This window comes from Aethalodelphis obliquidens, unplaced genomic scaffold (assembly GCF_003676395.1).
Source record: "Aethalodelphis obliquidens isolate GAN/ISIS:26980383/991018 unplaced genomic scaffold, ASM367639v1 scaffold10, whole genome shotgun sequence".
Taxonomy (NCBI): domain Eukaryota; kingdom Metazoa; phylum Chordata; class Mammalia; order Artiodactyla; family Delphinidae; genus Aethalodelphis; species Aethalodelphis obliquidens.
Window position 1 is genome coordinate 41500383 of NW_020837954.1, and position 17609 is coordinate 41517991.

General features: G+C 46.2%; 1 protein-coding gene across 1 annotated transcript in view; it reads left to right on the top strand.

Annotated features, from left to right (window-relative positions):
- Window positions 1–17609, top strand: part of RAD51B (RAD51 paralog B) — a 689357-nt gene that overhangs the window by 612286 nt on the left and 59462 nt on the right. The window lies entirely within an intron of this gene.

Genomic DNA, 17609 nt, shown 5'->3' on the forward strand with positions numbered 1-17609 from the left:
AGTGTTTGTTGACTACATACCAAATGCTAAGGCAAAGATCAAAAAATAGGCTATGTGTATTACAAGGAATGGAAAAGACTCGTGTACTCCTAACTATACTATAAAGCAGAATAAAATAAAGTTAACATTATAGATGTACGCCCAAGCCACAGGCTGCAAGGGCCAAAGGAGGAACGTTTTATCCAGCTGGAGTGAATCAAGGAAGATATTCCTGGAGAGCAAACAAGGCGCTGGGCATTGGAGGGCGAGAAAGATTTTGATGGACCTGGAAGAGGTGGAGGATACAGAGTTTCCAGACTGTGGTCATTTGTCTCGCTGAGTGAGGTGCCTTTGGAGAGCTTGTGGTCTTCAATAGAACATTTGTGAAAACCAAGCTGAGTTTTTGTAGCTGATTCAATGTACATTTCCTGTGAATTCTTGAATATGAATTGGCTATTTTCAAACAGCCAGGGACTATTATGAAAGTTGAGAAAGATATTTTGTTCTCTGTAACTGTTAGTTCAGTCTCTCTGCACTTTCACTGTCCACCAAGAAAGAAAAGCTAAGCAGTTCACACATGAAAGTGGGCACTCAGGAGTGTCTGAGAAAGGTACGAGGAAAATATATCTTGGTCCCAGATGTCAAAGATTAAATGGCTTCCTACTTGAGGCCTTTTTTTTTTTTTTTTTTTGACCCCAGGAAACAGTAAGACAGTGCTCTACCCCCCAGTGATTGACAGACAAATCAGTCCCTGTGCTCCCCTACTCCAAGGTGTTTCACCACGAACCATGCTGCCAGGACAGGACCAGCACTGTCTTTGCATTGTGCCAATACTCAGTGCTGCTGTGTGTCTCACACACACTGTATGTGCATCTGCTTATCTGATCCTCCCCACAGTTTCACAAGGTAGGACTTCATATCATTCCTCCTTTGCAGATGAGGAAGGAGGCAAGAAAAGTTCAGTCTCTTGCTAGAAAGTGATGGAATGTGCATTTGAACCCAGGTAATCTTGCTTCTTCCTCTCCCCACTCACCCCTGTAGTATTTCTGTTCGTATCTATTACAACCTTTCTTAGTCATCCTCACTAAAGTACTCAGCACAATACTGTACACACAATAGAAATTCAGTGAATATTTTCCAAATAAAAGAATCATCAGAGCAATACTGGTGGTTGGATCTTCCAATGGGAGAAGTGACTGAAGAGAATGTGGTAGAGGTTCCATCACTGTCTCCTTCTCTTTTCACCATTATTAAAAATGGGGAGACATGCATAGGAAAGGTGCCCCCAGGGAATAGTCACATGGAAGAAGACACAGGTGGCATTCATGAGCTGAAAATCTGCCAAACTGGTACCACCCACGGAACGCTGGTGAGGCATCTTGAGTTGTTAATTACTTTTATTGAACCTGGATGCGATGAAGTAATTTCTTGGTGTGTGTGTACATATACACATATAACGCAAAGTCCAACTTTTGTCTCCCTGATTGTACTAGCATCCTAGCTACTCTGTTGATGTGCTGCAGTCCTGGTGAAGATTCAGAAGTGTGTGGTCCCTATCAGCCCACGGGATGAACACTTCTGGGTTAACCCAGAATTGCCTAACTCTATGCCTAGTGACTTTTAGTTGTATGTTGTGAGCAAAGTTACTGTTCAGAGACGGGATTGTAGAAGCTTGTCCTGCAAAACCAGGATTGCCAAATGAGAATTTTGGAGTTGGGTGATGAGGATTAGGTAATGGAGGGGAGGGGAATGAAGGCAAGAGGAAGTGCAAAATATCAGATTCTGTCCTAAAAATCGTGGTCTTAGAACCACTTGGGAGGGTCATTTTTTCCCCAAGCTTTGGTTTTAATATCATCACCATCGCTTTTGTCCTACAGCTATGAAAGGACCTTCTTTATTCCACTACAGAATTCACCAGAGGCTACTTTTACTCAAATGAAGGGAGCAGTCCATCACGCTTCTCAGATGAATATCCTAAGTGCGAGAGAAAGCACATTGCCTACTTCTCTGAATTTCAATGAGGGTGGGGTTCAGATGCAGCACAGGTGCTCCAGAACTCCAAACAGAACTGGGAGGAGAGATGACCAATAAATAGCGGGCATAAGTCAGGACAGACTTGGTTTTGCTGCTTAAACAAACAAGCCCATGAAATCTCAGTGACTTAAAACCAGGCCTGTGCATGTCTGAGAGACCCTCCCGGGAGGCTGTCCTCCATGTGATGATTCAGTAGTTCGTTTCAGTATCAACATGCACTTCACCCTTGCCATTAGGAGGGGAAGAATGAGAAGGGGGTTGAGCACTGGCGATTAAGGGCCTCCTCTAAGAAACGACACACATCACCTCTCTCATGACCAAGCAGTCATGTCGTCCTTGGAGTTGGGAACCTCGTCTGTATTTGGAATGGAAGGAGAACCGTAGATTGGCAAACACTCGTAATGTCTGCTGCATACTGTAGACCCAGGGAGCTGGCAAATGTCTCCTTCTTTCACATCCACCCCCTGTGCCTTTCCCTTGGATTACTGGGCATCTATCAAAGACTTACAGGGTAGTGTTGAGAGTTGGAGACCAAATCGTTTTGCAGCCCATTTTAGTCCACAGGTGACCTTTTTGAAAAAGAGGAGTAGCCAGGGAAAACCAATTAACTCTGGGTACTTTTCCCTTGAAGCTATCAGATACTAATCACTCTGGGAAAAGATAATGGGGTTAAAGGGAGCCATGGCCCGATTTCAATAATACGTCTAAGATAGAACAGCTCACTTTGAGTTGCCCAGGACCATCATGCTTTGTGTGAAAAGGCTTCTGGAAACATGCCCTTCTGCTTCCATTCCCTCCCTTGTTACCGGACATGATTCAAATTCCCTCTAATCCCTGCGACTTTTCCAGAAAGCAGATTTCCCAGCAGCAGAAAGAGAAGAAAAAGAAAAACTTTCCCTTATTATTCTTCCAATAATGAATTCCTGCTCTGAGTGGGCTGCTTCCATGTGTTTTCAGTCAAGTGCTGATGGCAGCCTTGCTGGGGGACATTTCCAAGAGGCTGTGGACATAATGGATGAGGTCTCGTATTGACAAGAGCTGCTCTCAGTTTTCCTTCCAGTTTAGCCCTCCTGAGCCCTGAAATCCGAGATGAGAAATGATTCACGAGATCTCGCTGGTGAACCAACATGGCTGCCACACCTCTCTGCTCCTTTTAACTTGGTAAAAACTCATGGTTTTAAAGCTTCCCTCAGAGAGATTTGTAGACCTGAATCTTAGTAACTTAGAAAGGACTTCCCTTTCTTAGACCAAACTAGTTCTTTGTAGACGCCAAGATCTCCTTTCTTTAGGACTGAAACATAGTCTTGACCTGCCTTGACATCAGAATAACAAAGGGAAAAATTAGGTCACACCATTTCCTGCCTAAAATCTAATCTCAAGTACACAAGATGCTTCCAAATAAACAGTGGTGGTAGGTCATGTTTGCTAAGGGAGCCAGCCTACTCATTTTCCCCAAAGAAAATGTCTTCAGATAATAATTCGATTTTAACTTACCTACACAGGACTTGTGCAAACTGTTACAGTTGGGTCTTTCCATTGAGAAAAATCTCAGTTACCTTAGGTAAAAGGGGACAGGTGTTGTTAAGGATACGGGTGGTCTGGAATTGGAGAGCCTTGAGGAGCAAAGGCAACCCTAGGGATTCGTTTCCTTAGAGACACTGCTTCTCTCTGCATACCTGTCCAAGGCAACTCTCTCTCCCAGCAGACATGCCCTACATACTATAGTTCTGCTTATTCAAAACTTGAGCTGGCGTGTGGCTCGTCCTGGTCTCTTGAGCTCCTCTCTCTCCACCTCAGCCTTTCAACTCCAAGCCCATTGGATTTTTTCCTTGGTATTTCCTAGTTAGAATTCCTAAGAGAGAATATGATTGGCATAGGCTCATCTTATTGTTTTGTCTCAGTTAACGTCATTGGTCACTAGCCAGCCAGTCCGCTGTGGGCTGAAGGAGGGGCCGAAAGCATGGCTGCCTAAGCAGCAGCAGATGTGGGCAAGGCAGCTTCCATTAGAGGGGCCCGTGAGGGGGCGAGATGGATGATGAACTGGAGTGTGCTCTTTGTACCCTTAACTGGACTGCTACACAGATACTCATTCACTCTCTTGCTTCTACCTCCCCTTCTCATCACTATAGACCTGATCTCCCCTGTTGCAGCCTGGTCCCCCATTACTGCTCATCCCTCAACCCCTGACTCCAGTATCCTACTTCTCGTCCTGTTAAAGTACGCCATCACAGGGACTTCCCTGGTGGTGCAGTTGGCTGGGGCTCCATGCTTCCAGTGCAGGGGGCCAGGGTTCGATCTCTGGTTGGGGAGCTGGATCCCACACGCATGCCCCGCCTGGGAGTTTGTGTGCCACAACTAAGGAGCTGGTGAGCCACAACTAAGGCCTGCGAGCTGCAACTAAGGAGCCTGCTGGCTGCAGCTGAGGAGCACACATGCTGCAGCTGGGGAGCCCGCGAGCCACAGCTCAGGAGCACACCTGCTGCAACTGAGACGCGGCGCAACCAAATTAATTAATTAATTAAAAAATAAAAATGTACCCAGTCACGGAGGTGTATGACTAGTGAGTGGTAAGGAAGAGGTCTTAACATGTATTTGAGAATAGAAGGAAGACTGGGGAAGGTGTGATATGGAAGGAGAAATGGAAATAAAACCCTTTCTTAGCTAAAGAAAATCTCATTCCCACCAGGACCAAGTCCCTTTGCTCTTTCTCCCAATCTTTGCAGCAATTTCCCTCTCCCCAAAACCAGACATCAGCAGAAGCAAGGGAAAGTTCCGCTGAGGAACCCTGACCTAGCAGAGAGGGAACGTATTCTGGCTCTGCTAATCCCCCAGACCTTTTCCTGACCCCTGTGGGGATCCCTAGTCCCCATCTCAGACCCTTGCCTTTCCCCGGCCCCCATCCTCAGGCCTCAGGGAGCCCTGGTCCCAGACCCTTGAATAATAAGTGCCAAACAATTTACCTTCAAAGTAAGGTTTTGAACACAAGTGAAGGACTCTGTTTAGATAAGGTCTTTGCCAGTAGTGTCCTCCCAAGATGCACAAAGCCCTTCATTGGCAGTTTTCACAAATCTTCGTGATGCTTTTGGAGGACTGGTCACGTGTGGTGTTGCCCTATTTCAACTGAGTCAGAGAAATAGTGCTTTGTCTAAATTCACACATCAACCAGAGAACTAGGAGGAGAATTGAATTGTGATACTGAGCTTTGCCTTTTATTCATCAAAGACCATTGCCTGTATACCTCATCAGGTGGTGGTAAAAACCCAACCCAATCCATCTACATTCAAATTTCAGTATTTCCATATTCCTCTCAGTGGACATGAGGCTAGAAATCATTAAAGGGAAATCGAAACAACCCTGTATTTTCCTGCTCTCTCCTGAGCTCTGAGTGTGTCACTGTTGATTAAATCATTGGTCGAACCTTGTCCTATGACTGACACTTTTATCAACTGACTAAAATTACAGAGTTTCCCTAGGAACCTAAGATGGCAGAGAAGGTGGTTCCAATGGTGCTTCTAAACCTGCTGCTGTGGGATTCTAGAGCCAGTTCCTCTGGATCACTTCCAGATCTCTGCTCATTTCATTTACAGTCTGGGGTTGAAGTCAATTGCCATTGGCTGTCCCCTGGGAGCTGAGAACCAATCTGGGGTTTGTCCAACCTCTCTCTCCAGCACAACCATCCCCCTTCCACAGTCATTACCACTCTAACAGCTTGAAAGTTGATGCAAAGATGGAGCAGAAGCCAGTTTGGCTTTCTCCCAGTTCTCTAGGCCCCTCTGGGGTTAATCAGCAACCACCTATCTTTGTGTTAATAACATAAGCCTCTCTAACTAGAACACCTGCAGGAAACCCATAGGAAGGCTTAAGATGAAGCCAATTCTGCAGTAATTATTCTGACAATCAGTCTGTTTAACCTGAACTCAGACTCTCCAGACAAAAACAGCTTGCTAAATCCAAGCACCTAACTGGATGGAGCAGTAACTCTTAATGTTCCTTAAGCCAACTTGAGTTTTGCTAATATTTTTCATGCCCACGTCTCAGCTCCAAAGGCTCCTTATGCTGTGAATGTCAGGCAACATCTCCCCCATTTCAGGTTTAGCAAAATGTCCTGAGTGCATCCCACGGGTAGAATTCTTTAGTGGCATCTTCCCAGCCCTTTTCCTACCCTCCCAGCCCATCTGTTGGTGGGGTTCACACCCCTGGAGAAATAATAGGCCTTCTTAACTGGGATTGCTGGCTACTTCTCTTAGTAACTAATCCAGATGCCCTTAGGTGTTAGGTGATTACCTGTGCCAAGGAAACGGGCCAGGGGCTGGGGAGGTGGAAAGGGTGGGCAGGGGACACATGGAAAACAATCCCCTGCTGTATGCGTCTGCTAAAGCTGCCATAACAGAATACCATAGAAGAGCTTAAACAACAGAAATTTATTTTCTCCCAGTTCTGGAAGATAGAAGTCCAGGATCAAGGTGCCGGCAGCTTTGGTTTCTCCTGAGACCTCTGTCCTTGGTTTGCAGATGGATGCCTTCTCGCTGTGTCCTCACATGGCCTTTCCTTTGTGTGCACTCCTAGTGTCTCTTCCTCTTCTTGTAAGGACAGCAGTCTTATTGGATTAGGGTCCTGCTCTTCTGACCTCATTTAACCTTAGTTACTTCCTTTTAAAGGCCCTATCTCCATATATCATCATAGTGGGGATAAGGGCTTCAACATATGAATTTGGGGGTGGGGATACCATTCAGTCCATAACACCTGCCATAATGCTGTTTCCCTCAACAGATCATCTTCCCTCCTCTGATGCTACCCTTCTAATACTGAGTGAGAGAAAAGTAGATATTGGTCAAGAAATGGCAGGTGTGACTCTGTGCTGTCAGTTTGAGAATGGCCAAGCTAGGTTGGGACACCTGAGACAGAGTAAAAAGACAGATGGATGGATAGATCCATGAAGGGATGGTTGGATGGATAGACAGATGGATGAATAAATGACCTAGGTAGTGTGTTGATAGCACCAGGGCACATATTACCTTATACTTCTTTGGAGTTGTAGTTTTTTACAGGGAGGGGTTGCAAACTCAATTGCTCATGATAAACAGGTAACAGAGTTGCAAAAAGAGGCCAGGTGCAATAATTGGGAGTAGCTGGGACTGTGACACCGTGGAAAGAGTATGCCCTGTCCAAAGGGGCAGCACAGACCCAGCTCCAGCCAATTGTTACTATGTGGGATGCCAGCCTAATGTTGCCAGAACTTCTGATTTTTCAAGGGAAGCCAGAAATCTGGATTTTCAGATGAAATTTTTCTTTAAATAAATCTTTAAATTATGGAAACTAATTCAAAAATTACAAAATACTGTGTAGGCCAAATGAGCACATTTACAGTCTGAATGAACCCTGGAGGCTGCCAGATTTCCACTCTTGGAATACTAGAAAGACATCTGTAATGTCATCACATGAGGATGTAGGTGTTTAAGAAGTCGGGGTCATGAGTACATTGCCAGGTTCATATTCCAGCCCACTACTTACTAGCTTTGTAATCTTGGGAAAGTTATATATGTAACTCAGAGTTGTTATAAGGACGAAATTAGTTAATACACGTCGATGCCTAGAAGAATGCCTGCTGCCTAGTAAGAAAGTAATGAGTGAGCCGGTATTATTAGGCAGTATCACTAAACCTCTTGGTTGCCTCATCTGTAAAATGGGGACTACGTTTGCCTTACCTATACCCCAAAGGAAAGGAATATGCATGAAAGGGCTTACGAAAGTGTGCACATTGCTAAGAAATACACCATGCATTACCTTTGTTACTATACCTATAAATGAGGCTCAGCCTTGCCCAATGCAGGCGTGGGAATCCCTAGAAGGAGGAAGACAGTGGCGACTAGAACTGGTCCTCTTTTCTTCCAAGGGTCACTTGGCCGTATTGCTGTTCTTAGAATTTGGTGAGTTTTTCTTATGAAATTTTTAAACATTCAAAAGAGTTGAGGAAACAGTATCATGAACACCCAAGTACCCTTATCTAGATTTAATAATTGTTAACATTCATCTTGGTCAGTATTCTTGGCAGAGACGTGGGAATGGAATGTGGCAGAGAGGCAGTAAGGAAATAGGGCAAGTAAGACCCAGTCAGATGTAGGTGGTTCCCTTTTAGATAGGGCCCCAAAGAAGGGGGTTTTGTGCGGGATAGCTTGTTATAGATGATGCGTGAGCACCAACTTAAGGAAAGTGGCATTATAAGCTGAAACACAGAAATTACTTTATTATTTATAAGGTTTTCATTTACTGTTATTTTAAGGTTTTATTATTTTTTTGTTATTTTTAAGGTTTTTATACATGAACATATTCATGTATTGCTCGTGTAATTGAAAATTAAGAATGTTTAAAGAGACTTTCAACGTGGAATGTCTCTGTCGTAAAGAATTCAGGAAATGAAACTGTGGCTCTGTGAGAAGCCCAGTAAAATCACGGTAATAAAAGGAAATGTTGGTCACTAAGAATGAAAAGTTTGAGGAGCAGAAACATTCAGAGTCAAAGAAAGTATATGCCAATTATAAAGGGCTCTTTTCTGTTGAAGCATTTAAAAGGGTGTCTAAGACATATTGCCCCATTTCTCAGCGTTAGCTCTTACTGCATGCAAATGCAAAGGCTTCTACCCTGGAAAGGATGCCTTACAACGTGAAAGCAACTAAACTTTGCTTTAAAATTCTATTATTCAGACCCTTCATTAATTTAAGCTGACATTCCTCCTCAGTTGAGGCAAATCATCAAAGCTTTACTGTATTGAGAACCTTGAATTCAGCAACAAAGAGCGTGGGGTTTGGAGGGAACCGTGGAGGGGGGAGGTGCTGAGAGCTCTGAGGCCCAAAGAACGGAGGGGAGGGGAGGGGGGGAAGAGGGAGGAGAGGACTGGAGTCCTGAGAGGCAGAGGGGCGAGGAGAAGAGGGAGAGGAACCCAGAGAGACTATGGAGGTGGTTGGTAGACAAAGGGAGAGGGACCGGAGGGCCCTTAGCTGTAAAGCTGCCCCGTGAGCCTCTGTTAACCGACATGGTAGAAACAAAATCAGCCTGCCCCTCTGCCCTCACAAATATTTCTCCAGAGTCAGGATAAGAAGGGAGATAGGGAATAGGGGAAGGGAAAACAATTCCCTGCTCTTCCTTCATTCAGTTGCCTCTTGAATCTCCTGCCTGTGGTGCCCTGCTCAGCAGCACAGGGCCTGGCAGGAAGTCGGCCCTCTGGGCCTGGACCCCCTAGCACCCTCCGACCCCACCCCCCATCATCGGTCCCATATGGCCCAGTGACACCTTCACCCCAGGCTGCCAGCAGGGCTGTCTCTTCCTTTCTGGTGTGATTTACTGTAGGATGTACGAAGTGGGCTGTACTAGGTGGAATATGTTGGGTGCAGTGTTGAGGCATCAGGCAAGAAAGGATCTTTGAAACGTGAGGACATCAGCCACGGGCTTTTATTGAGCATCTACGATTTCTAAGAGAATAAAGTAAGATTTGTAAGGTAAACTTTAAAGCCTAAGGGAAAACTAGGTTTTTTCAATGTGTAACTTAAGTAAAATACTAATTTTGAAAAACAAGATACAGTAGTCCCCCCTTATCCGTGGTTTCATGTTCTATGGTTTCAGCTACCCACGGTCAACCATAGCCAGAAAATATTAAAAGGAAAATTCCAGAAATAAACAGTTCATAAATTTTAAATTGCATGCTGTTCTGACTAGTGTGATGAAAACTTGCACTGTCCGGCTCCATCCGGACCCGGACGTGAATCATCCCTTTGTCCAGCGTATCTATGCTGTATACGCTACCTGCCCATTTGTCTCTTAGTAACCTTCTGGGTTATCAGATTGACTGTATCACCATGCTTGTGTTCATGTGACCCTTATTTTACTTCATAATGGCCCCAAAGTGGAAGAGTAGTGATGCTGGCAATTCTGATGTGCCAAAGAGGAGCCGTAAATTGCTTCCTTGGAGCGAAAAGGGGAAAGCTCTCAACTTAATAAGGAAAGAAAAAGTATGCTATATAGTGAGTTCAGTACTATCCATGGTTCAGGCACTGGGGGTCTTGAAACACATCCCCCGCAGATTAGGGAGGACTACTGTAGTCCCAGATGGTCTTCTCCCTGCGTCAAAAGAGTCGTCAAGGATACAAGAGAGCCACGTGGACACCATGGAGCAGACAGATCCTGGTACCCAGCAATCCACCGAGACCAGCTCAGAGGAGGCTAGAGGACTTCAATTTCCAGACTGCCACCTTCCAGCTCTGTGACCTCAAAGAATCCCTGTGACCTCCCTGAGTCACAATTTCCCAGTGTGTAAAATGGGAACAGAAATAATCTGTCCAGTCTTCAGCCCAAGGGACCCATGAGGGTGACCGTGTTGGTGAAGGGATGGTTTTCCAACTTTCACTGCAGTCTGCACCTGGATTACTACATTGACCTGCTCTCCACCTTCAAGACAAATCAGATCGTGCTATTCCTCTGCTCAAAACTCTGAAGTGACTCTCTTTTCACTCAGACTGAAAGCAAAGTCCCTCCCCTGTCCTTAAAGCCCCACGTGCTGTCCCATCTCATAGTCCACCCCCCCCACCCCCGCCTCGCTCACCTGCTGCAGCCACCTGGGTCTCCGTGCTCTTCCTCCCCTCAGGGCCTTTGCACCTCAGAACGCTTTGTTGGAATGCTTCTTCCCCAGACAGTCCCGTAGCTGAAGCCCACACCTCCTTCCCCAGATATTGGCATGACTCCCTCACTGCTGAGTTTTTGCTAAAATGTCATCTTCTCCATGAGACCTACCCAGTTTAAATTGCAGCCCGCTCTCCTTACCCCCATCCTGCTGGACTTTGACTTTCCCAAAGCACTCATCACCAAGCAACATAATAAATAAGTCATTATGTTGACCATTCGCTACAATATAAGCCCTGGAGGGCAGGCGTCTTTGATTTTTCACTGGTGTGTCCTAAGCACCTCGAGCAGTGTCAGGCACCTTAAGGACCCTCAATAAATAGGTGGATCTTTCTTAGAGGTCCAGAATATAAAACAGACCAAGAAGGGCTGCTCCAGTTGAAGGGAATATGACCTCAAAATCTCCTCCAGCATCCTTGCAGGCTCTCCATGGAATAACTCTTGCTCTGATGAGGAGGTCTGAAAACTACTGACATTCCCTCCTATGTAAAACCAGCATTGAAGACACAAAGCACCATGTAATATCAAGTCCAAAGGCCTGGCACAGTGGTTGGTACAAGCAGGTGCCGGGTTGGTAGGTGTTATAAGGGGATTGGGGGGCAGTGGGGAGACAAGGATCCCATGACTGGATCTTTGCTGTCATTCAGGTCTAAGCTTAACCCTCACCACTCAGCCAAGCCTTACCTGTCTGTCCTTCCTTTGTTTCACACGGCATAACTGTGTGACTGGAAAACAAATTTTTAAGGACGTTTGTTGAGTATCTACCACGTGCTGGGCAGTGTCTGCGCTCAGCTCACTGCATAAGTGATCTCACAAAACTGTCAGCCCTCTCACCACTGTCACTATGGTACCTCATCCCAGGCCTGGCACATATAAGGTGCTCAATAAATGCTCACTTATTTCCCTAACAACCCTCTGGGGCAGGTACTATTAACCCCATTTTCCAAGTGAGGGACCCAGGTTCAGGTTTAGGTAGCTTGCTTCAGGTCATACAACTAGTGAGCGGCAGAGCAAGGATTTCAGTTCTCCTTAGACAAGCTCCAGTCACACTGGTTCTGAGAGGGAATTCGGGTTAGACCATCCCTACAGGCTCCCCTCGAGCAGATCTGTCTCGTGGCCACACCAGGGGATGAGGCGAGAGGTATTTCTTTCCTTCTTGGCTTTCTCTTCTCCATCTGGGTTCATGTCCTCCCTTTGTACAGTTAGCTCACCTGGGGGGGTCTCCTGCCACCTGTTGATTAATGGGCCTGCCTTTCCCACCTTCTCTGTCTGGGTAACCCCAGAGCTAGCAGTGGTTCATCTTGAATCATAAGTCAAGTTCTGAAAGACATTGCAAGCTTGTGCTCAGAATCTCCCTAGAATTCAAATTCTTTTTGAGGGTCATTTGCTTATGAGTAGAATGATGGATTTCATGTCTCTCCCTTTAAGAAAAATCTGTATGGTATCTGCTGGTTTCCCCCTGCCCCTAGTTAGTCCATCTGATACATCTAGAATTCCCCCAAGGACCCCACACTCAGTCTCCACTCTGGCAACACTAAGGTAAAGCTCCAATCATGTCATCTCTTTACATAAACAAATTATTTGTAACTAGCATGTTCACTGTGCTTTCCACATACCCATTCTTAGCTGGGTTTTTCTTTCTTAGCCATGCCAGCTCTTAGAAAAAGGCTAGAGTAGTTCTTCAGTTGTGTGGGACTGTCCTGTGTACTGGAGGACATTTGTCCTTCCTGCCTCATCCACAAAATGCCAGGTGCATCCCCCAGTAACTGTAAGAAGCAGGAGGGCCTGTAGGCAATATTCTAAGCACCCCTCATTGAAACCACCAGTGATGGTATTTCTGAAAGATGGTGCACTGGAGGCAGATACTAGGTTCTGCCATTGGTGAGGGGGTCAGTCTACCCCCAGGGGCACCTCCTTTCTCCCAGTGTAAGTTGCTTCCTACCCTTGGACATGATGAACATTTATTTTAATCTCTGATTTCTCCCATATAAAAATGTAGACAGTGGGAAGGGGAGGAGAAAGTACTGACGTTTTCCCTGGGCCTATATCCTGTTCTTTGAAATGATTTTGGACTCTTTTTCAAGTTAATGATTGAGAGAGTTTACTAGATGTAAGTCACTAAGCCCAGCGATCAGAGTCTGGGATAAAAGAGAGAAACAGGGACAGAAACAAATGGATTCACCAGGACCCAAAACAAACACTGGGCTGCACCCAGTGGGGCTTCCCCACTTGCAGCCCACATCAGTCCTGACTTGCTGTGGATCCCTGAGTTCCACTCCTCTCCCACCCCACAGGGCATGGCGAGTTCTCTCTAATTTCTAAAATATCAACAGATATCCTGGCCAGAGTCAGGATCTTCCAGTAGTGCAGGGATTCTATATAACTCCCTAGACCCTGAAAGCGAGTAACTATCAAGAACCATCTAGAGAGGCTGTCAGATGAATCAGTGTGTCAGTTCCTCTTGTCCTGCTTCTTGTTTCTCCTGGGCACGATTTACCGCACATGCCAGTGCCCCAGCTCACAGGCCATCTATTCTAGCCCTGCATCCCACCCGCCCATCTTGCAGGGGCAGTGCTCTGTGCAGCTCTCAGCACATCCTGTTTGTTCAGTCTCCTTTGTCTCCCACTGGAGCAATAGGGAGAGAGGATTCCTCTGAGTCCGTTTGCTTTGGGCTTTGAAATCAGATCCTGGCACACCTGATTACACTCAATAGCTGGAAATGGTAAGGATGTCCGATGGGCAGAGGGCTCTTGTTTTAAGCTGTGCACACCAGGAAGGCAGGGGCTGGGTCTCCTCCTTGGGTCTGCTTTGGAAGGGGCAGGATGCTCTGGCAGGAAAAGCAAACAGTGTAACTGAAGGGAAATTCACTTGAAAAAGAACTCAGAGCAGGACCATCAAGAGGCATATAAACTGTCCCTGAGGACACAAAATGGAGCTTGGATTCATTCCTCTCACCTCCTGCATCCCTAGTTGGGAAACATTCAGTTCCAGTAACCATCTGCCCAACAGCCAGGAGGGTCAAACCTCCCTGTCCTTCTTTTTTCTGTACAAGTGTTGCCACTGAGACCTTGGCAAAGGGAATAAAAACATAGCAACTTACATGCCACACAGTGGGAAGCTCAGCAGGCATTGGAACATTAAAGGGCAGATCTAGTGCTTCCAAGAGCTCCTCAGCCTCCATGCACTGCAAGCTTTCCAACAGAGATGCTACCCCAATGCACTGGTCCAGTGGCTTGAAAAGTCATCAGGAAAATTTCACACATACAAAAAAGGCATAAGAAGCAACCTTGACCCACACCCAGCTTAAGAAATGAAAGATTATGGAGGCAGTTAGAGCCTCCAATGCCCTCGCTGAGCCCATCCTCTTCCCCACCGCTCCAGAGGTAACCGCTCAGCCATGCTGGGCATATCCTTATACTTTATACATCCCGGTGATGTGTGCGGCCCTCTTTGGGGTAATCGCTTAAACTTTCTGAGCCTCGCTGTCTTCATCTGTATAAAGGGGCTATTGAGAGGATTAAAGGCAATAATTTATGAGAAATATCTGGCTGTTGTTCTTACAAGGAAAAAGCAGAAAGAATTGGGTCAAATGCAAGGCTCTTCCTAGCCTGGCCCTGACCTGCCTGGACAGCCTCCCCTCCTCTCTGCAGCCCTCCCCAGCCTTCCAGATGCCAGGCTCCCCAGATAAGGCATCAGTTTTCATGGCTTTGGGCCAATGCAGCTGCTGTGCTTACCTGCCTGAAATGCTCGTCGCCCGTTTCAGTCTTCTTCATCTCTGGGCTTAGATGTCACCAACTCCTGGAGGCCTTTCCCATCACCTCAGGCACTGACTCCCGGTGCTCCCATGGTTCTCTGTCTTTGAGCACTTGTAATGTGTGCATGACATTCCCAACATGCCCACCCCACTTTCTCACTGAGCTGCAGATGCAGCAAGGCCAGGGACTGGGTCTCCTCTGACCACTCCAGCCAGTGGCCAACCCATTGCCTGCTGGCCCAGGGCAGGCCCATGCTGAGTGAGTGAGTGAGTGGGGGCATGAATGAATGACAGTTCAGTCATCAGACTTACAACTTTCTGCCCCAGTTAACATGGAGAAGTCCCCAGTTCTCCTTATAGGCATTTTTCTCCTCTAAGTCCCAAATCGCCTCTGTCCTGGAAGCATAAAACTAAAAGGTCTCTTTGTATTTCTCAAAGTTGGAGCAAATATAATAGGAGCATGAACTTTCTACCTTCATAACTTCAACAAACAACAGCTTTAAAGAGAGCCCTGGACGGGCTTTCTGCAGGCCTTAAACGTGTTTTGCTCGGTGTCTTGCCACTTTTGTTCTTTTTCTTCTTTGCAGCCTGTAGAAATTCTTAAAGACAGAGAAATACACAAGTCCATTCGTCTTGCTTAGAAAATCCATTTTACCACCACGAAACCCAAATCTTGGGAAACAAGAGCCTGGCTATTAAGGTGTTCTCACCTGCACCCATCGTTCTCTGCCGAAACGTTTGGTTGCTACCGTGTCGATTCAGCTCTAGTCATGGAATTTTAGAGGATGTGTCTGAGAAGCGGAATCGAGCAAGCCTGTTGGTAATCTGCACCATAAGCTGATTGGGTGCCCTGGCACTGAAAATGGGCACACAGGTCCGCCCAGGAAGGAGACATGAAGTGAGCACGAGAGCAGGGGTTGGGGTATGTGTTTGGAACACAAAGGTCAGCCTTGAGGTTTTTTACTCTCTTTTTTCCCACATTTTAAATTTTTATCAAGGTGAAATTCACATAATATAACCATTTTAAAGTGAACAATTAAGTGGCAATTAGAACATTCTCAATGTTGTGTGCAAGCACCACCTCTTTCTAGTTCCAAAACCATTTCATCACCCTGAAAGGAAACCCCATACCCATTAGGCAGTGCTCCCCAATCACCCTTCCTCTCAGCTCCTAGAAGACCCAGTCTGTGTTCTGTCTCTCTGGATATACCTAGTCCAGATATTTTATGTAAATAGAATCATATATTACATGACCTTTTGTGGCTGGCTTCTTTCACTAGCATGTTTTTTAGGTTCATCCACGTTGTAGCATGTATCAATACTTCATTCCTTTTGGTGGCTGTGTAATATTCCATTGTACGGATATACCACCTTTTGTTTATCCATTCGTTCACTGATGGACATTTGGGCTGTTTCTACCTTTTGGCTATTGTGAATAGTGCTGGTATGAATTTGTGTGTACATGTATTTATGTGAATGCCTGTTTTCAATTCTTTGGGGGTATATACCTAGAAGTAGAATTGCTGGATCATATAGTAATTCTACGTTTAACTTTTTGAGGAACTGCCACACTGTTTTCCACAGTGGCTGAACCATTTTACATTCCCACCAGCAATGGAAGAGCACAGGTCAGATTTCCTTCTTCTGGGAGTCACATTCTAAAGTGGTATGAGGCCCTTCCAGGTCTAAAGGGCCATTTTCGGTGTACGCAGAACTCACAGTCTATGTGTGAAGATATAAATTCTGTACAAACCTGTGGACAGGGAAAGCGGAGAAGTTGGAGCCCTCGGTAGACAAGTTGAAGGATGGTTCGGAAAGTAATGGACTTTACCTGGCTCCTTGCCGTGCTATCCTTAGTTAAACAAGGAACACACTGAAGAATTTCATTGTCTACCATGGCTTCTTTTCACTTCTTTCCAGTTTGTCTTCACTCCTACTTTATTCTCAAGACTGTAGGGTCGCAGTGACTTTTCCACCCTTGACCAGATGCCAGTAAACATGTGGGACTCTGTTAGCTTGTGATCCAGCGTTTTAGAGCTCCCACATTTGCGAACACTGAACGCTACACATGCCACTCGTCAACATCTGCAAGCCAGAAATAGGAGGAATACCTTGAAAGAGAGAGCTGCAAAAGCAGAGTTATTAATAGTAGCTGTTGAGAAGAAAGGAAAGCCATCAACAGAGCCCTGCTGAATTAGACTCTTCAGAGGGAAAGGGCGCAGAACTGGTTTCTTTCTGGAAACCGCCTAGAAGGAACCAAGGCCTGTGTTAAATCTACATATCAGTATTATTTGATTGGAAGAATAAAAAGTACTCTAGAGTTATCATCTTCTCTCACAGTCTGGCAGCTGAGGTCTCAGCCACCTGGTGGGGGAAGGCCTTCCTGAGAGGGCTGGGGAACACCTGGGACGGCACCCTTGCTATTAAACACAGATCTTCATGGCTGAAGAAGGGTCTGAAAGAGGAAATGGAGAAGAGGGGTCGGGGAGTAGGGCCAGAGGAGGCCTCAGAGAAAAGAGACGAACGGAGTCTCCTAGGTGTTCTCTGTGAGTGCGGGGCCTTGGCAGGATGGCAAGGAGAAGAGAAGTGGAAGGGCCTGAGCACTGGGAGAATTAGTGCTTCCTGAGACTTGGCAGGAAGGAGACTCATCACGCCATTCGGAAGTAGGTCTTCGCAGCTCGCTCATAAGCCTCAGAGGCGCGGTGGGCTTGAAACAGGAGGCCCCAGGACGCAGGTCTGAATTGAGCTCTGCCACTGGACGCCGTGAGGGAGTTGGTCTCAGTTTTTCACAGGGCAGGTGGAACTTGTCCTCACTACCTGCCAGTAAATAAAGAACGAACAGCCAGATTATCTTTCAAAGATGGACCACACTCCCTTTTTGGGGTCAAATGGAGAGCTGGTGATGTCAGCCTGGAGAGGAGTGAGCCTTCTCCCCAGCCACAGGTGAGATCTCTTAACTTTTTAGTCATAATCCAACAGGACATTTGGCAGGGTTAGTGGGTGTGGTGGGCTAAACGGTGCCCCCCCCCCCCAAAAGATATGTCCACATCCTAATCCCTGGAACCCGTGAATGTGACCTTTGGGAAAAGGGTCTTTACAGTTAAAGGTCTTGAGATGAGATCATTCCAGATTACCTAGGTGGGCTCTAAATCCGATGAGAAGTGTCTTTATA